Source organism: Pantherophis guttatus, chromosome 3 (genome assembly GCF_059756535.1).
Source record: "Pantherophis guttatus breed Tessera chromosome 3, ASM5975653v1, whole genome shotgun sequence".
NCBI classification, from domain to species: domain Eukaryota; kingdom Metazoa; phylum Chordata; class Lepidosauria; order Squamata; family Colubridae; genus Pantherophis; species Pantherophis guttatus.
This window is the reverse complement of record NC_142065.1, coordinates 134,649,578-134,671,092: the sequence shown is the minus strand read 5'-3', so window position 1 is coordinate 134,671,092 and position 21,515 is coordinate 134,649,578. Positions and strand designations below refer to the sequence as shown.

General features: G+C 37.9%; 1 protein-coding gene and 1 long non-coding RNA gene across 2 annotated transcripts in view; one reads left to right on the top strand and one right to left on the bottom strand.

Moving 5' to 3' along the window:
* LOC117662480 (uncharacterized) overlaps positions 1 to 7,019 on the bottom strand; it is a 46,466-nt gene extending 39,447 nt beyond the window's left edge. The window contains exons 1-2 of the long non-coding RNA XR_009622485.2: positions 6,280 to 7,019; positions 4,368 to 4,504 (exon numbers count right to left, since the gene is read on the bottom strand). This is a non-coding gene — a long non-coding RNA (uncharacterized LOC117662480). The remainder of the gene's footprint in view (positions 1 to 4,367; positions 4,505 to 6,279) is intronic.
* Positions 1 to 21,515, top strand: part of CDH12 (cadherin 12) — a 769,924-nt gene that overhangs the window by 19,726 nt on the left and 728,683 nt on the right. The gene's annotated exons all lie outside the window — the stretch shown is intronic.

Here is a 21,515-nt window from a genome sequence, read left to right as displayed (position 1 = left end):
CTTTAGCATGCAATTTGCTTCACAAACAGCCTTGTGTAATATATTATCTTCTGTATTTAAATTTTGTTATATTTCCATAACAACTCCTAAAACTTATAAGTCTTTCCCTAGGATTGGGCTTTTGTCCTATACAGCTGCATCACATCATAGAAAAATCTGTGCTTGAGTTAAGGAGTTGTCAATAAGTGTTACATGTGCACTCATATATACTCTAAAGTACCTTTCCCCCTTTTAATCTGAAGTGCAGCATAGTCCTAAATTGTATGCTTTATTTCTACATTATTTCAATATATAGTAAGAATGTATATTGAATCTGGCTGAAGCCCAGTTCCCAAGGCAGGTGGAATAATTTGGAGCAGACCCAAAGGTGCTTTCCAAAATGCAACTGGACTTCCTTGGGTTTTTTTTCCTTGAAAATGCTTTGCTTCTCATTCAAGAAGCTTCTTCAGTTCCTGAAGAACTGAAAAGCAACTTTGGGGCAACCGACAATTTGGAACATATTTTCATTTCCTTGAAGGATTCTCAAGCAATAAGCAAGTCTTTATTTTATTGAACTAACTTGTATGTCATCCCTCTCCCCAAAAGCAACTCTAACTGGCTTACAGACATTGAATAAAATGCACTATAAAACATTAAAACAATAATAAGAATCTTAAATTTAAACTCCAACCCAAATCTATTTGTTAGTGACCTTTCCACTGTACCATCAAAGTAGTGGAAAGCAGCTACACTACAAAAACCAACCTTTAAAACTTTATATCAATGACCATGGTGGGAAAATGGAACAATAAAGAAACATAGAACCCAGGGCCCAATGTATTTCTCTTTAAATTAGGCCACTTATGGATGTCCCAATTAGGAAGTGAGACTAAAAATAGGGGTGGAATAAGAACTTGGAGACTGAGAACGATTCAGAATATTACTATTTGTTTCTTCTCCTGTCATCAGTTTGTCAGTATTTTTTGAGCTGTTAGCTCACTGACCCAATGTAGTGATTGATGTGTTTTTATGGAAAAGATCTCTGAGCTAACTTGGTAGATTTCCTCAATCTTTTACAATCAGTTCCATATCATTCAGGAAAGAGTGTCAACATTTTCTATCAAAATTCTGCATTTTCCCCCATTCTCAAAATAATCAACCTGCAGGCATGACATGGGAGGTTTTCCCTGGAGGGTAAATTGTATCACATGCTGTATCAGAAGAAAAACATTATGTACGTATTTAAGAAAAAAAAAAAACAGAAAATAAAATTTAGGGTTTTAAAAATTATAGCCCGAAAGCTGTGATATGTCATATGGAATTTCACATTTTTAAATATTTTTGTAATTACCGTACTTTTCAGAGTATAAGACACATTCCCCCCCACCCCAAAAGAGGATGGAAATGTCAGTGTGTTTTATAGACTGAATACAGCCATTTTTGGCCTCCTGAACCCCGCCCCCTTGCACATCCTGTTTTTGTGAAAAACAGGGCTGTTGAGGGTAAACTGCCTTCTGCAGAGTAGAGCGACGGACCAGACAGCGTTGCAACACAGATACTCTCAGACTCTGAACGTTGTTAGAAAAATAGTCTTTACTTGTTGTAAAACAAACAAAACTTGGCTTCTCATAAACAAAGATAACACTTTCAATACAAAACAAAGTTTGCTTACAGTTCTAGTTCCGTAACACCGACACAGTATCTCTAGCAGTACTATCATGAGCAGGAGTGAGAAGGAGTGAATGAGCTTCCTGCCTTCCTTTTATTTCTGTTTTAATCACTTAATCAATTAGTCATCTTGTAGCAGTTAAAATAACAGTACATATTATCTACCCAACGGTAGGATAAGGATCCAACAAGGGCCATTTTTCACAAAAACAGGATGCCCAGAGGGTTTGGGAGGCTTGCAGAGTGCTCCTGGGGGACAGGGAGGGCAAAAACGGGACATGGGGATTTCGGAGGCCAAAAATGGACCCACTTTTCGCAAGAACAGGACATGCAGAGGGTTTGGGAGGCCTGCAGAGTGCTCCTGGGAGCCAGGGAGGGCAAAAACAATTTTTTTTTCTTGTTTTCCTCTTCAAAATCTTGTTGCGTTTCATACTTGTGCATCTTATAGTCCAAAAAATACAGTAGATACCCTTTTTTTTATCATCTAATGGGTGATTTTATTAAAACAGCCATTTCTATTTCTTCTATTAGACTGGTCTGTTCTATGGGTTATTTTTTTTATAATTGCTCCTTATATGGTTATCGGATCAAATTAGTGTGTCTCAGATAAACTTAGCCAATGAACTATTTTTATAACTCCAAACTGGGTTCTTAAAACAGCTGGTTAGTATCTACAAAGCCTTAAAGTGCAGCAAACCTCACATATACTCCCACAACAAATTCAAATACATTTGTCATTAGTGAAAGCTAATAATAAAGTGAATATTCCCAAAGACTCAATGAAAAAGTTGTGTACATAAATTACACGATACTTTCTTGAAAAAGTGATGGTTTTTTTTCCCTTTTTCTCTTGATACAATACATTTTCAAGTCCACTGAGCTGTAAGATGTGAACATATCTAATAAAGAAACTAGCAATAACTTTTCACTTAATGGGTAAAAATGCATCAGATAATATCCATTTAGTGCAGTGCTTAATTAGATCCCATCCATCCTCACTGTGGAATGAAATTTCTTTTTCATCACAATCACATGACTCAGTATTGCTCTTTTTTTTCATAATTTATAAAGGTTAAAAAATCAATTAATCGAAGGAAAAAACATCCAGCTGTTAGCTGAATTCTGCCATGATGGTGTGCAAATACATACAGAGGATTTGAATAAGTTCTCTTGGCGCACTCTGTGGATTTATAAATACTGCAATGTTTAAAAGAAGCAGTATTTTGGTTTATTAAAGTGTTTTCCTCTCGATATTTAATAATAATAATGCAACTGCTAATCACTAAACAAGTAAATATGGATCATTTAAAGAGCAAAAGTAATACATTTATCTTGAAATCCTTGACTTATGACCACAATTGGCATCAATATTTCAGTTGCTAAACAAGGTAGTTAAATGAGTCGTGGCCGCAATTGTTAAGGGAATCATTTCTGTTGTTAAGTGAATTGCACGATATTTAAGCAAAACCAGCTTCCCCCGTTGACTTTCCTTGTCAGAAGTCAGCTGTGAAGGTCACAAATGGCAATCACATGATCTTGGGAGCTGCAGCTATTTTAAATATATGCTAGTTGCCCAGCACCCAAATTTTGAACACATGACTGGAGGGGGGGGGGGGAATTCTGCAACATTTGAAAGTGCAGGGACCAGTCATGTGTCACTTTCTTTTTAGCGCTGCTGTATCTTTGAACAGTTGCTAAAAATTGGTTCTAAGTTGAGGACTACCTGCATTCCTAATGTTTCAGAAAACCTCATCGTTACTGTAACTCTATGTCCCGAACCTAAGCCGTATTGAACACATTTGGTTTTACTCTGAGAAGATATGCATAGTATTTTGCTGCAAGGTGATATTTTTATGCTAATTCTATTCCCACTGAATATACAGGTAGTCCTCGACTTATGACTGTAATTGAGCCCAACGTTTTTGTAGCTGAGACAGTTGCTAAGTGAATTTTGCTCCAGTTTATGATTTTTCGTGCCACAGTTGTTAAGTGAATTGCCGCACTTGTTAAGCTAATCACATGGTTGTTAAGTGAATCTGGTTTTCCCACTGACTTTGCTTGTCAGAAGGTCGCAAAAAACATGACCCTGGGACACTGCAACTGTCCTAAATATGAATCAGTTGCCAAGCATCTGAATTTTGATTATGTGACCATTGGGATGATGCAATGGTTGTCAGTGTGAAAAACAGTCATGTCGCTTGTTCAGTGATGTTGGAACTTTAAACGATCACTAAAGGAACTGTTGCAAGGCAAGGACTACCTGTATTAGCTTCTCACTAATAGATTAATGAAAGTTGTAGTCTATCAAAGCATGCAGAAATAATGGTAATATTCTGTGTATTTCTACAGATTCCCCATGAATAAACTGATTGGAAATTAGTACAATTTAGGGCTGTTTTCAGGAGCACTGCCTTATAAGCTTATATTGAGAGTGTTTTTACACTAACTTGAACTACTGCAGAAAAGTGAGATACCACCCAACAAATAAATATCGTGTGTGGATAAAATAGTGTGTTGGATAAAATTGGGGAGACATGGGTTCAAGCATACCTTCAACCATAGAAACTCTCATTCCATTTGAGTTAGGAAAATCCAAACAAACTTCATAGGATTGCTGTCATCAAACCGAAATAAAAACAGAACATCCTGTAAGACACTTTAAACTTCTGGAAGAAAGAAAGGCACAGATCTAACAATCAGATAAATATTGTATCATCTACCTTTATTATCTTGAATATCTGCAGTTCTGGGTTGTGTTCGTTTGATTCATCGTTGCTCAGTTGACTAGAGCTCTCCTGCACTTTCTGATAACATGATCCATTTTTTTTCTTGATGATGGCATGCTTAGGATTTTCTTCTAAAAGTTAGAAAATCCAAATGTCAAGACTTGTACTAGACATAAACAAGCACATTTGCCTCAGTGATATACCTAGTCTATTTGATAGCCAGAGCTGATCATTTTTAATCTCCCCCTCCTTCATTGCTGAGAGTCAGTTTGATATTTGATGTACAAACATCAGAAACTGGGAGACTGCCTTAGTCACAAAACCAACTGGGTGATTTTTGGATCAGTCACTTTTCTCAGAAGAATTGACAAGCTTTTTCAGTACAAATGCTGCCAAGAAAACTGCAGGGGATAGGCACCAGGAGGCAAAACTGACTTGAGGGGGACACACTTTTTTCCTGTGTTGCTGCTGTGCTGATGACAATCACCAAACAGCTGCTTAGAAGTCGTGCAACAGCGATGCAATTCCACACCCATCATTAGTCCCTCATGTATTTTGGTAGCACCCTCATTATTGCCTGCACCTGGGGTGAACAATTTCTGTCTTCACTCCTCCCATCCCATGCCAATACATTTTCCCCCCTCTTCTCAGTTGTTGGTTTCTTTCCCCTTTCCTGTGGTTTTTTTTAAACTTTTAAATTGTAAGCTCTTTGGAACACAGCTGTTCTTGTTTTTTGTTGTTGTTTTTAATACATAGAACATTGATGTTATCCTTGCTGTTTTCATTGATCGTTTTATGCTTTTGCACAGTAGCTAAAGGGGAAAAAAAACAGTTTTCTCTATGGCACAGATTTTATATATGTAAAGTGTATCTTCCAGTTCAGACTGTTAAGCAATGAAAAAGCCTGTGAAGCTGTTTGCCCTCATAAGGAACCTTTCCCACATTGGTTGCTCTCTAGAAAAATTGGAACACAAGTCCCATCAGCCAAAGTAAGAAAGAATGGACATGTTAGTCTGCAAAATCTGCAGGAATCATTTTGATAAAGGCAAAATAGTAGGTTGTATCAGGAGCTCCTGCCTGACAAGGAAGTTAAGATCTCTGAATTCCTACCTGACCCATTAGATTTATTTTTTCTCTTAATTTTTCTATGGTGCTTTCTGCTTTTGCGACACTGAAATGCACCAGCATAGAGTCTAGCTCCAAGAGTCGAATAAATCAGATTCAAACCATTTTGTGAATCAATTAAATAAATGCTACTGTGTGGGGTGTTGTTTCCTCCCCATTTAGATCACCTTAATTGGACAGTTCATATTGCAGCTAATGTGTCGCCTGTCCTTTCATGCTTATGGTGTCCTCCCCATTTATATCTCTATCACCGCTGACAGCTTAGAAAAATAAACGGGATGATTTCTCCAGGACGTATTTAAAGAGGGAGAATAAATGGGGAAAAGCGGGCAAAAAATCAGGCTAAGCTTGATCTGGGCAAAAAACAACAATGGAATTTAGTACCTTTTATAAATGCCTATATGAGTGAAATGCCTTGTCTTACCTGCATCTAACTTGGTATAGACATGACCTGACACCTTTTTTTATTTTGTCACTTCATCCTCAACTCATACCTGAGACAGCTTAAAGTTATTCCTGCCTGTTTTGATGTGAAATTATTCTCTACCCCTCCCACCTGCCTTTAAGCAAGCATCAAGCTAAGTGCTGTTGGGAAACTACCAGCTAGGCTGGAAGAAGAGGACAAGGGGACAAACCAGCTTGGAATTATTGGGCAGCCACAAAAGGCATAAAATTTTGATCTTCCTCAAGATCCATGAAGGCTTATCTGGTTGTTCTCAAGGGATGTCAAGCAGTCAGAGAAGATTTTGTAATTTTGGTGGAAAATAATAAAGTTGCTTACCTGGCAGTTTACCAGTGGCTCCAGTTGCTTGAGCCTGACAAGCACTGAGGGTTCAATGCTCAGAGCACCTTATTTCACTGACCATTTCATTATTGTTGTCATCGTGTGTTATCATAATCACCGCTTTAGGTAGCCATGGAGATATATTACTGTATGTCCTTCAGTGTCTAGGCAGTACTTTCCAGGGCTTGTTGTGCTTTGGGCAGAAAAAGAGGCCAGTTCATTGAAACATGGATGTTTTTTTGATCTGGGAGATTTGAATCAACCCCATTAGCCATGGCATGAGGACAGAGGAACATTTTTCTGACAGTTTACAGCACAACTCTTTTCATCCCTGTTAGTTGTTCCCTTCCTACATTTGAACGGGGTTTTTCTTACTGACATGCCTTGTACATTGAACATAAAGTAGCATTTAGTGCCAGTTTCATAACTCTGGCAAGATATCGGTCACAAGTGGGATCAGCAAAAGTTGTGACTCCTTTTCCTGTTTCTATTAGGTCAAAGACCAGTGAAACAGTGAACTCGGGCACAAAGAAGAAACCAGAGTCTCTGTTGCATTTTTTCCCTTGCTGTTTTCTCCAAAACGCTTTTTCAAAAGGCAACCAGGCTGGTTTCTCCCCCTCCCCCACTTCCCTTAAGGAAGAAGAACAAAACGTTTTGCTTCTCATCCAAGAAGCTTTGTCAGTTGTGATTGTGGGGTGGGGGGAGGAATGGAAGGCTATATATTGACAGTTGACAGTTGAGACTGGATGGTGGGGGGGATGGAAGGCTAGGTATTGACAGTTGACAGTTGAGACTGGATGGTGGGGGGAAGACTGGATGGTGTAGGAGGGTAGAAGGATAGGTTCTAACAGGATGGGGGGGGAATGAGAGGATTGTATTTCTTTGAAGTTAGCACTCTCCCTAAGAGCTCTTGAGGCCACTTGGGGGTTTATAAATTTGCCCTCAGAGTCACCTGATATGTGTGTGTTTGTGTGTGCGCATGTGTGTATTTTTGATTCAGGTGACTCTGAGATGAGCCTGAGAAGTGTGCTAGAACATGCCAGTTTTGTTGATAATTACTTTATGGTGCTCAGCTGCTATTTATTTCATATTGTATATTATATTTGTTATTTATTTATTTTATGGTAAGCCATCCAGAGCCATGTATGTGAGATTGCTGCTATATCAATCAATCAAACAAATTAAAAGTATGCTTATGTTTAGTGAAAAAAACATCTTGGATAGAAACATAAATCTCTTGGGGATTTTCTTAGGAGTTCATGAACTAATTGTGTTACATGTTACAGGCATTTAATTATTTTTCTAACTGCACCCAAGAAACATTTCAATTTTTTTGGATTCTTCTGCGCATATGGTGATGTGTATTTTTAGTTCTGACAATCAGTTTCACCACATTCAGAAAATGTACCCTTATTCTTTGCAAATCCTTCTTGTCTTTGCACAACTTGTCTGAAATTTGGCACAATTTCTTCCCACTAGTAGCTAGGGCTACTATCACTGTAAATGCTATAAACTTTCTCAAAATTAGCATGTTACAGACTCAGAAACCCCTACATTGAAATGCAAGAAATCTGGCAGACTTGGTCTAAGCATAAAAGTGTAGCTTGCTGGCAAATTTTAACAGATAAGAAGAAAATGTGTTTTAATGAATCCTTTAGACATGAAATCAGATCACACAATTTGAAATGCGGAAGAACAGCAGCATTGGAGATGGGGGTAGGGGTGGGGATCACAATGAGTAAAGGAGGTATCACAGGATCACAGAACAAATCCCAATCCTTTTCTACCTGTGTCACAACTTCACAAGTGTCATGTTGCTGTGATTCTGCTTTCTTCATTCTAAAGAAAGCAGAGAGATCCCATGGAAGCCACTGCAGCAAGTAGTTTCCAAATGAATGGATTTGGTCCCCAAACTAAATAGATTTGAAAGGGTTTTCATAAATGACTGTGGAAGAATATGCTATTCTCCAATAAATACCAATGAAGGCTTCCCACAAGAGGCAACTGTAGTGTTTGTTTTGTTATAGTAATCAAATATACTGAGAAATCAGTGTGGGCAAACAGTATTCCCCTGTGGAGTTTTGTTGTCTCAGTAGGAAATCTTGTTTAGCATTACATTTAGCCAAGCCTTAAGCCTTTTTTTAAAAGTGTGAAACTAACAGGATGCCTCAGATTTAAATGTGCAGAAGAGATGTGGCAGCTGTGAGAAATTATGCTTACTATTTCCCATGTAGATTTGTAACTACTGGTCTTGATTACTTTTCCTTATAAGCAAATGAGTCATTGAGAGCACAGGGATTGGAGTTGAAGACTCATTGGCATGTGCAAAGTTAAGCTGCTGTCCAGAACAAATTGGCATCATTCACAACCCTGCTGTCCTTATCTGCTCTGGGATGCCCCAGCCTCTCCTTCTACTTACCCAGTGTTGCTTGCAATCTTACTATCTTAATGAATGGGACATGGCTGAGCAATCTCATGGTCTCTTTTTATTTTGGGAACCCTTTTAGACAGTGAACTCATGAAAGAAGCAGGGATGAATGATGCTTGTTAATTGGATGACTAGACAGTACAGTTCAGAGAATCAGAGTCACTTTGCAAGATAGGCACCATTATGTGATTTCACATAAAATTGTGGGTGGCTAAAACACCTTTTGAAAAGTTGTGAACTTTTTACAAAATCTCCTGTTTTCTCACAGAAATTTTGCAGCGTTTGGATAGATAAATATCTATCTAAATCTAGACACATAGAATTTGGAATTTCCTGAATGACTTCTAGAAACATTCAGTAGCAGATAGTATGTTGCCTGTGAGTGCTATGCCATTGATCTTTGATGTAGATTCACTTTACCATTTTTTCCCTATTATGGTTCATTACACAGTCAGCCAGATGTTTAAACTGAATTTAGCATTTTTGTCTACCTATTGAATCTTTCCTAAAGACCTTGACCTAAGGCAGAGGTTGTTGAATAATGTTAAAGGTATTGTCCTAGGATGTAAACTGTTCCAAGTAAAGCTGCCTTTTGCAATTGACTGATGATGATTTTGGCAATGCTAATGAAGTTCAAGTGGTGCTTCAGATGTTTTGGAATTGCAGCCAAAGCATCTACTACTATGACTAGCTTTGTTTTCTTTTACCATAGTTCTACTTTTATTTGCAGTTCTTCATATTTTGTGAATTTCTCCAGTTCTTTCTCTTTTATTTTATTGTCTCCAGGTATGCCATGTACACTATCCACATACAGGGGTGAAATGCTACCTATTCGTACCAGTTCGGCCGAACCAGTAGCGGCAGTGGGTCGTTCAGAGAACCAGTAGCGGCAGCAGCGTGAGGCTCTGCCCACCTGCCCAGACATCGTTACTTCCTGGTTTTAACCTGTTTTTAACCCTCTGCGCATGCGCAAAAGACTGCACATGCACAGAGGGTCCAAAATTGCACATGATGTGTGCGGGCATGCACACTTCTGAACCGGTAGGGAAGATAAGTAGATTTCACCCCTGTCCAGACAGTTTTATTATTCTTATTCACAATTGTTAAGTCCAGTGTGTTGTTTGGGAGATGCTTGTCTCTTTCAGATCTAAAGTCCCAGAACATTTTAGTTTCTTCATTTTCTATTACTTTGTCTACTTTGTGCTACCATTGTTCTTGCTTTCAGACAAGTAGTATTTCTTGCAGATATTCCAATGCACCATTCTAGCAACTATTTTCATGCCTTTCTTTGTTACTAATTTGTGTGACATTGCAGTAGTTACCTAGGAGGTTTTCTGTTTCTTCAGCTTCTTTGTAGAAGAGGCATTTTCTGTCTCTTGCTGTCTTCTAAATTCTAGCTTGTATGCATTCATTTTTAAGGTTTGGTCTTGTGTGGTCAGAATTAGCCTCTCTGTTTCTCTTTTTTCAATTTTCCTGCTGTTATCCATTGCCAGGTCTTGTTATCTGCTTTGCCTCCTGAGGTTTCCTTTTTTCTTTTAATGTACAAGCCATGTAAAACCTTTCCTTGTCACAACTCTTTTTATTCTTATTTAAAAAACTAAAGAAAAAGCTAACATAAACACAAAATTTAAAGTAGATAAAATAGATACAAATCAATTTTAAACAGTAGAATGCAGGTAGATAGCCATCATATATAAATATCATATGATTACTATAGTTTACCTATAGCGTATAATACTACAAGATAGTCCCTACCCATTTGCTAGTCAAAATATCTATATTAAATTTTAAAGGTACTTAGTTAACACAGTTGAAGTCATTGAAAAAACAAAGAGAAAGACTATAGCTCACAAACAATACCTTAAGAACTACAGTAAATTATATCTAGGTAATGTGTCAAATTAGAATATAAATTCTAAAATCCCAATTTTGGATGTGGCACAAATCCATGTATTTGAAAGTATTGTAGGCTAAAATAATTTCAAAATAAATTCTACATATTTACTATTTAACTATGAAGTGATTCTAGACATTGAAGCATACTCCCTCAACATAATTAGCCATCCTTCCCCAGAGGGGTCCAATAACTTTTCCAATAAACAGCACAAACCTTTTATAACTTATACAATTTACAACTTATACAACCTTTTATAATAAATACAATTCCTATTCAGTACATTTTGAAGAAATGAGGCTTAGTGAGGTTTAATAAAGGCTGCCAAAGTTTTTCACATTAAAAATAATTCCCACAATCCTTGATCAAGAGGGCTATAGTTATAGGAATAGAAAATTGGCTACATTTAATGTTTATTCTTTGCTATTAGTCTCTCAGAGACCCCCCCAACTTTAGAGTCCATGGAGCACAGTTTAAAAAACTCTTGTGGAACTCATGTCTGAAGAATGTTATTACCCATCAGAAGCTTAATTAACCAAGATTCCTTTCCCCTTGCCTCTTGAACTGCCCTACCTAAGGAACAAAACCAAGGCATGTATTAAGTCTTGGCAGGAGCTTAATGGTATTCAAGGTTTCATGAAGAGAATGATTTCAGCAAGTGTTTGAGGAAGTATATAAACAAGATTTGAGGAAATTTTTAGCAGTTCAGAGAACCGGTAGCGGAAATTTTGAGTAGTCCGGAGAACTGGCAAATATCACCTCTGGCTGGCCCCAGAGTGGGGTGGGAATGGAGATTTTGCAGTATCCTTCCTCTGGAGTGGAGTGGGAATAGAGATTTTGCAGTATCCTTCCCCTGCCATGCCCACCAAGCCACTTCCACCATGTCACACCACGCCCACCAAGCCACACCCACAGAACCAGTAGTTAAAAAAAATTGAATTTCACCACTGAGTTAAAGCCATCACAAATGAAACTTTTCAGTTAGGAGTCATTGGATATCTTGCTGGAAAGCATGTTTTGTGGGCAAGAATCAGGAGGTACTAGCACATGATGCATAATTTCAGATTAGAGAGCCAGATTAGAGTAGTGGTTAAGGTACTAAGCTAGAAACTGGAACACTATGAGTTTTCAGTCCTGCCTTATGCACAAAGTTACTTGGGTGACTTTGGGCCAATCACACTTTCTCAGTCCTGGGAAGGAGGCAATACTAGTTCTAAAAACTCTGGCCAGGAAAACAGCAGGAACTAATCCAGGAGTTAACAGTGACTTAAAGGTATCCTCCCTCACTGTAAAAAAAAAAAAAATCAGATTGCAGAAATGTATCGTACTTACAATGCTCTGCTGCATTAACAAAGAAAGAAAGAAAGAAAGAAAGATTCCTGAGAGCAGAAAATTCTAAAAGTAGAATTTTCAACTCTCAGAGATTCCGTTCTCAAACTATATATAATAATTATATATACATAATTAATGGGATGTCTCTCTGTCTCATGTAGTTTATGGCTCTAATCTCATTTTTAAATAATATAAGTAATATTTAATGCTTATAGTAATATAAGCATTGCCCCTGAAGTCCTAAGGATTTCCAGATCCTAGAGGATTTGGAAATCTTGAAGTGTGTATGCAGTACATATATGGTCATATATCTTTACTAAAGCTGTGCAGTGAAGGGGAAAACATGATTTGGAACATGGACAGGCACGCATAAAGCATTTGTCACTCTTCCATATAAGAAACTTATCTTTCTCATGGAATCTCATTTAAGTGTTTGTAAGGGATTGCCAACAGGTGCTCCATGCATTCTCACACATACTCTAAATCATGGGTGTCAAACTCATGGCGTCACGTTGCTGTCATGTGACATATCGTGATATTTTCCCCCTTTGTGGAGCTGGGGTGGGCGTGGCCTGCACATAATGTATCCAGTCCACGGGCCGTCAGTTTGACACCCCTGCTCTAATTTACTTTTCCTCTTCAAATTCAGATTGCTCTACAGCAGTAATATGCAGCCCTGATTCCACTATTAGCTTATTGAATGTTGAGGGATAGTAAGTAACATGTGAGTGAAACAACCTGACCTTATGTCTCTTTGAAAGACAGAATTTAAACCTGACAGACAAATGCCTTGGCTTTTACAAAGTAAAAGATAGGAATATTGTATCTTTTCATGATAAGAATATTGCTGTTTTTTAAAAAAGAGTCATTTTCAATACCAAGAGGAAAAAACGTACTCCCTTAGGAGGAAAGTAAGGCACTGACATTCACAAACCATTCTATAAATGTCAAGGCTGGCACATTTGCAAAAAAGTATTTTTCTTAAAGCAAGTTTTAAATTCAGTTTTGCAAATCCTTCCCCCATTAATCCAGTACTGGATTATTATCAGTGCATGAGTACCGACTACTACATAATGCCATACAACAAGAGAAATTTAGTTTAACAATATCCCTCTTTTCCTTTTCCCACAAATATTATCCCCACTCCATCACCCCACTACATATATTTACAACATTTTAGTTTGATATTTTGAATTTGAATTTGAAGCTTTTATTTTTAGGTTATTTTTCATATATGCTTCCACTTCTCTGTTATGTACCTTAAACCAATGGTGGGATTCAGCCGCTTCGCACCAGTTCAGTAGAACCGGTAGCTAAATTTTTCTTGAGTCCAGCAAACCAGCTGAAGTGAGGGGCAGGAAGCCCTGCCATGTCCGGGAAGGGGAGGAGAAGAGACCGCAAGATGAGCCCTGTCACAGGCCATGCGCCCTAATGAAAGGCAGTGACAGCATGGCTGCTTCCCTGCCCTCTCCGGCACTGGAAGCTGTCAGCTGTGCACCTAGTCATCCATCCATTCATCCATCTCTCTCTCTCTTTCCCTCCCTCCCTCCCCGCCCCCCCTCTCTCTACTCACCCGGTGTTGCAGTTCACCACACAGGCTGTGAGCTACCCTGCCACTTTCCACAGATTTCAGATGCTGCTGAAGAAAGGTGTTGACGGCCTGAACGCGGGCATGACAGGGGTGCAATGGAAAGAGGTATGGCAGGCATGTTAAACCAGAGGCCTTTAGGAGAAGCCCACTGTTTAGGGTGGAAAAGAGATGTGGGTGGGCACTGCTCTCACATTTCTTCTTCTTTCACTTTGTTGGGGCTGGAGGTGCTCACTGCCTTGAGTCATCCTCTTCACTTTATCCAGTGACAGAGATGGTATCTTAGGAAGTCATGGTTTAATTATGGTATTCAGCAAGTAATAGAATCCTTTTTCTTTGACCAACTTTCTTGGGGAAGCCAGAGCATCTGGGTGATAGTGGATGGGCAAGCTCCATGGCGTGGAACTGCAATGGAGAAACAGGCAATGAAGCAGTTGGTGTGAGAGAAGGAGGAAGCCACTTTCCCTCTTTCTTCTCCCTGCTCCTCCTCCTTCCCTCATGCCAGCTGCTCAATATCTAATTTCTCCATTGCAACGCAGCACCCAGGATCCACTTTGATAGTGGGGTGGGTGTGGGAATGGGTAATTTAACAACCGATTCATCCAGGGTCAGGTTGGCCATCGTAGGAGGCTCATCCCGCATGTGCAGCAGAGCTAGAGGACAGGGATGCCTCCCACTATGGCCAACCTGACCCTGGGCAAACCAGTTGTTAAATTACTTGAATCCCACCACTGCTTTAAACCATAATTGCAGTGATGGTTATAGGAAATATTTTTGAAATTTTCAGTGCAGTGGGCTCCATCTTGTAAGATAAGATTAGTGGCTCTGGAGTTTAAATTAGAAAACAGAATAATAGAATTGGAGGAAAACTTGGAGGTTCTCTAGTCCACTCCCCTGCTCAAGCAGAAGATACCCTATACCATTTCAGACAAATGGATGTCCAGTTTCTTCTTAAAAGCCTCCAGTGAAAGAGCACCCACAACTTCTGAAGGCAAGCTATTCCATTCTGTTGATTGCTCTCACGGTTAGGAAATTTCTCCTTAATTTGCTACTCAGAAGCAAATTAAGAAGACATTTTTTGTGTGATGACTCCACTGTTGGTGGCATTTATGAGACATGTCTTATAATGCTATATAACTGCTATCAGGTTAATAACTTGCATTAACTTGATTGAGGATTGGCAGGGTGTAAATTATAGGTCATAGACATACTCTCTTTTCTTGCAGCTTGCTGAACTTGTTCGAACTCAAAAGTCTACTTTAATTTTTCCCCTATTGTCCTCTTCCTGAAAGTCAGTGAAGATAAGCCTTAGAATAAGGAGCCTGCTGAAATTTCTAAAACACTTTAAGCCAAAAGTCAATGGGCTATGCCTCTGTGTGATGTTTTGAAAGAAAGTACTTGTGCAGACAATAGCATTTGTGTTCTTTAGCTTTATCTTTAAAAAAATATCCTATATTCTGGAACAAAAAAAAAAGTTATCTCCAAGCAGTCTTACAATCAGGAAATTATAAGCAAATATATAATATTACGTAAAACTATTAAAGCAGAAAACATTCAAAAGTCTACAACCTAATTGCAAAAAACATCTCCAAAAGTAATCATTCCCAACCTCCCTCAAATTGAGCTTCTCTCCTGGTGATTTTCCATTTACCTAGGTGAAGTTTTCTTCACAATATGGAAGTTGTTTGCTATTATCGAAGTTTCTTTCTTTCTTTTTCATCATTCCTGCAGATTGGGCTGCTAGCCCAAGTGCATTGTTCGTTAGCTTTCTGAGATCCGTCAAAGCTGAGCAACGATCAAAGTAATTCCCTATAAAATGTGAATTGGAGCAAAAGTATTTTTAGGGCCTGTCTGAGGAAAGAAGAGGAGGCCATGAGATTTTTTTTTTTTTTAAGAAAAGCCTTGTCTCCATGGAGACTGCTAACTGATTTTAGGAATGGAAACTAGGCCAATAAAGTGCAAGGCACTAATGTCCTGCCTGCCCTAGCTATACTTATGGATATTTGAGTTTATGCAAGACTTTCTCATTGGAAGGTGACTCTAACAGTGATAAACCACGTGTTTTGCATGTAAATGATCTTGGATTCAATCACTTTGCATACATAGTAGGAATGGGGAAGATTGTCATTAGTAATTCTGGAGAGCTGTTGCCAGTGTGAGATTATTTAGTTAGTTGGATCAGTGGTTTGCATATTTAGAAACACTGAGATTACTATCTTCAACTTAGATTTAGGACTGAATTTCTTGTTGCTTACCATATTTTTCGGAGTATAAGACACCTTCCCCCCCCCAATAAAGAGGGTGAAAATCTGGGTGGGACTTATACTCCAAATGTAGCCCTGCCCAGCTTCTCAAACGGAGGTTTCAGAGGCTGTAAAAAGCATCAGAAACGAAACTTTAGAAAAGAAGCCTCCAAATAGAGCTTCAGAAAAAAAAGCCCCCAAACAGAGCTTTAGAAAAGAAGCCCCCAAACAGAGCTTCAGAGGCTATTTTTTCTGAAGCTGTGTTTCGGAGGCTTTCAGAGGCAGGAAAAAAAGTTTTTTTTTTTTTTTTCTGAAACAGAGTTTCAGAAGTTTCAGAGGCAGAAAAAAAAAAGCAAAAAAAAAAAAAAGCAAGGCACAGAGCTCATAATCAAGGAACCTGTTGCTAAAATTCACCTCTGGGAACAGCTGATTGGGGGTATTCTGGGAGGCTGATCCACTTGCCAATCAGCTTTTTTCTTATTTTCCTCCCCAAAACTAAGGTGCATCTTATACTCTGAAAAATACGGTATATGCTGTTGTTTATCAATCATGTGCTTATATGTAATTCTAGGAATTTCTTTTTTAAAAAAAATAAACATTCCATTTTCCATTCAACAGTGTGTTGTCTGGGTACAAATATCTCTGTGCAATAACCATCAAAATTTACAACAGTATTCATTACATTGATAATAATTCTCTGATCTTACAGTAGTAATATTGAGCATAATAAATATGTTCATTTTCCCCTCTTTACATATCTTCTGATAAGAATATAATAATAATGTTAAATGTAATAATTCTAATAGTCATAATAAACAATCATATTGTTTACATCTCTATTTTAACACATTTTCTACATTTAATTAATCTCCTTTTGTTTCTAACTTCCATTTTTATTCTCTAGCCATCGATAAAATATTTCCCATGTCATATAATATTCAGTTTGTTCTTTCTCTTTAATTGTAAGTGTTAAACTATTCATTTCTGCACATTCTAATATTTTCCTAATCACATTCTTGTCAGTTGGGATCTCCTCACTTTTCCAATTTTGTGCAAATATAATTCTAGCTACAGTTAATACATGAATAATTAAATATGCATTCCCTTTACTATGGGTTTCAGGTAAAATCCCCAACAAAAATATTTCTGGTTTTAAATCAATGTGCTGTTTTGTCATCTTTTCCAGCCATGTATATATTTTTGTCTTCTACACATGTCCACCACATATGATAATAAGACCCAGGTATCTAGTGGCATTTCCAACATTTAGCTGACTTATCTTTAAACCTATTTGCCAACCTCGCTGGTGCAAAGTGCCATCTGTAAAACATCTTATACAAATTTTCTTTATATGCAGTTGATATTGTTAATTTATAGTTCCTGTCCCATAGTTTCTGCCATTTATCTAATTCTATTGTGTAACCAATTTTTTTTTGCCCCTGCTATCATTGTCTCCTTCACTTGTTCATCTTCCAATTTGATGCCCAATAAATAGCTATACAATTTCTTTATCAATCTTTCTTCTGTCCCTGCTAATATCTTATCTAATTCTGTTAATTGTTTATAAAAACCATATGATTTAACATCTTTCTCATATCTAGAATGTATCTGCACTTGTGAATACCATGCCATATCGATTCCTTGATCACTCAATTCTTGTTTATTTTATTTATTTATTTATTTATTGGTTCAATTTATATGCCGCCCTTCTCTGGAGACTCAGGGCAGCTTACAATGCGTTAAGCAATAGCTTTCATACTTTTGTATATATCTGCTTAGTAGGGCTTTCGGGCCCCCCCCAAGCGGTGTTCTTTTTTTATACAAAGTCAGTTTATTGCCCCCACAATCCGGGTCCTCATTTTACCTATCTCGAAAGGATGGAAGGCTGAGTCAACCTTGAGCCTGGTGAGATTTGAACTTGCAGTAATTGCAGGCACTGGTGCTACTTAATAGCACTTTAGTCTGCTGCGCCACCAAGATTTAGTTTTGAGCTCCTCCTTTTCATTCAAATTGTCTTTATATCTAATGATATTTCCCATGTTGATAATGTTAGGGTGAATCAGTGCTTCCATTGTTGAAAGCCAAACTGCTATCCTGAAATAGTGTTGCTCTCTAATTTTCTCCCATACTAACCATAATGCATTCCTTATGTAATGTCTTTGAAAGTAATCATGTATCTTACTTTTCCCATACCACAAGAAGGCATGCCATCCCAGTTGCAAGTCGTATCCTTCCAAAGTCAATGATCTTATATTTCTCAATACAATCCATTCTTTCATTCTTGTTAATGCCACAGCCTGGTAATACAGTTCCCAATTTGGTAATCCAAAATCTCCTCTACTCCTTGCATCCTGCAACATTTTTAGGCTAATTCTTGCTTTTTCCCCTTGCCAGATATATATTTTTTTTCAAAATATTTTTTTCCCCAGTTTTATCGGAATTGTTTGGAATAAATACAATAATCTCGGCAATATATTCATTTTAATTGTAGCTATTCTTCCTATCAAGGATAATTGCAGATTTTTCCATTTATCCAGATCTATTTCTTTTATTCCTTTTCTTTTATGAGTAGTGCAAAGTAATATGATATTGAAATGGTAGGAGAAAATCATGGAATTGTACAATTTATGTTTAATCTGTAAGGACATGACTGAGCCCTCTTAATGCACATTTTTAATGTTGAGCTGAGATTCAAGTTATTTCCATAAGGTGCAGACTATGTTAAATTAATTATTGTTACATGATTCTGAGTATTTTAACATCAGTTTGTAAGAAAATTCAGCTATGTGCTGGCTGCTGCACAGGGGCACACTAACATGAAAATTATACAATCATTGTGCGCATTAACAGCCTGTTACAGTAGTGTGCTAGGCCACATACAATACAGGCTGATACTTTTTATGCATCAAGCATTTCATTTAAATCATCCCCTGCCCCCCACTTACACACAGGGCAGACTCCTGGGATCAGATTTATTTTTACTCCCTTCTGAATACATGACCTTGCTTGTTTTGTGTAGTTAAGGTGTATTCTCTTTGTTAAAAGTGTCATTCCAGAGGGCTCAGAAACAAGGAACTATCTTAACACTTTACTCTTTAGGTTTCTCAAATCTTTAATTGGTCACAAAGTCACTGTGGTTGCAGCTGTAGTCAAAACATGTGTGTAAATGTCACTGTACAACAAAGCTCCAACTTTGTCCCATCACTTATTTTTGACACTGACTTTGTGCTATGTGCCATATGCTACAGTTGCTATGAAATTTGCCTTTAGCAAAAGGTTAAAAGGTGAAGACAAATCAACTTCAGAGACAACCCTGCAGCTCTGAAGATGGGCGGGAATGAGTCATTATCTTTCAATCTAAAATGTCTCAGTTGCATTGCTGGGAGGATAAAACAAGAAAATGCCATATACACTGCCATGAATTATTAGGAAAATAACAGTTATTTAAATGTGATTAATACATAACCATACAACATGTGGGTATAGTCAGCCTTAAGCCATGGGCCATGTTTACTGTTCAAAGTGTTTGGGTCTATACATTACACCAATGGTGGGTTGCTACCAGTTTGCCCCAGTTCGGGCGAACTGGTAGCAGTGACAGTGGGAGACTCCACCCACCTACCGGATATCATCAAATATGATCTGCGCATGCACGAATGAAGCGAGCATGTGCGTGTGAGTGAACCGGTAGCAAAGGTAAGTGAAACCCACCCCTGCATTACACCTCTCCCAAATACATAAATAAATAAAAATAACATAGGATATGAAAACTTAATCATTCATCTGTAAGCAAGGAACTTTGTTAACATAATGTGAACACCCTAACCTCATTAGAAGGGAGAAAAAGAGATTGTTAGGCTTTTGGCTATTTGGGGCAAAGCTACTCCCTCCATTAGTTATATTCTACAAAGAGACACAAGAGGAAGTTAATTCTGAGTAGCCAGGAACATGTACTTCTGGGACAACTTTGTACTGAGATCTACAAAGGGATAAGGGATTAGCAAAAATTATGTGAGTTTATTTGGAAAAACAGAAACATTTTCGGATGAAGCAAAGTTGCCGGTAGATGCAACAAAATATACAGTGGAATACCCATGTTGTTCTGTATTATTCTTAATTTGCAATTTAAATAACACTGTTTCTACATTTTAGGAGTTAGATCAGAGTAGCTATTATAGGCAAAAGTAACTAAAGTGATAGGAGAGGGCGGAAAAAATGGAAGAAGGAAAGAATTAAAATATTAGCAAAAACTATTATTTTTTCTCCCCCACTCCTTCAGAATGGTTTTCAGTGTATATCCTTCTCTGCTTTTAATTTAAGAAAAATAACTATTGCGGCGTAAGACTTTTCCTCAATAACACTGATTGAAACGGTTATGCCAATGTAGGGGAAAGTTATCTTGGAATTTTCAAATAAAACAAATACAGCAAATCAACTGAGTGCTTTTCTCCTATGAAAGATTTAGAGGAAGTGGAGCAAATCTGAGCAGCATATATATACTGCATCTTATCCTTCCTTTTTTTGCACAAGGGATAAGAATATTTTGTGCTTGTATAGGTTTGCAATGATAATTTTATTTTTTCTTTGGCACTGTACTGGGAAATTCTGAGACCTACTGCGGGAATGCAAAACTCAAGCTGTTGGTTACAGAACAGATGGCTGAACTCTACTAATAGAAAGCATTAACTGGTACCTGTTCATGCATCTGGATATAGATTCAGAAGAGGCTGCAGCTAGTCCTGGGATAAAAGATGGAGAGGAAAAGAGAAAGACTCGGAAACAGACACATTAAAAATTGGTGAAGTTTGAGGTTTTGGCTCAGAAGCATCCCCTTTTCAGTGAAACCAGTGTTTCCATTCAAAAACTGAGACCAAGCATCTGGGGAGAAAGGAATCAGAAGACTGAAAATAATAGTTTGGAAATTTAAGGGTGAAAGCAGAGGGAAGGATGATAATAAACATACAGGAAGGAAGTAAACTTGAAGATTGGTTGACATCTGGCAAATCTAATAAAGGAAGATCCAAAGGAGCCTCATGAGGCAATCATTTGCTTACCAACAACTTTCAAGTTGCTGACTAATGTGGTAGTTGATGCAGTTCAACAGCATCTAGCTGAAAACAAGCTCTTTCCATATGAGCAGAAAGAAAACCACCCAAACATCAGAGAAACAACAAACTAGCAAACAACTTAAATGTAGCATAGATTGATTACAGGAAAGCATTTGACTCCCTGCCACATTATTGGATAAATAAGTGCCTAGAAATAACAGGTATCAGTAGAAATATCAGAAGCTTTGTGCAAAGATCAATGGCATAGTGGAAGACACAGTTCTTGGACAATGGTCACAGATCGGGAGAGATTAATATCAAGAGAGGAATCTTTCAAGGAAACTCACTATCACCACCACTGTTTGCCAATTCACTGTCTGTCAACAATACTAAACAAGTCAGGCCATGGCTATCAAACATTAGAAACATCAGAAACTTCTGCCAAGCTATCCTTCCATCTTTATATGGATGACATGACGCTGTATGGAAAAACATCATCTGAAATAGAATCCCTGCTCAACACTGCAGTATATGCAGCCAAGGTATTGCAGTGGAGTTTGGACTGGACAAATGTGCTACCTTAAACCTCAACAGAGGAAAAATAATAAAAACTGAGGAATCTAGATGCCCTATGGAAATAGCATCAAGAGATGGATGAAGATGATCGCTACAAATACCTGGGCATCTTTCAAGCTAACAA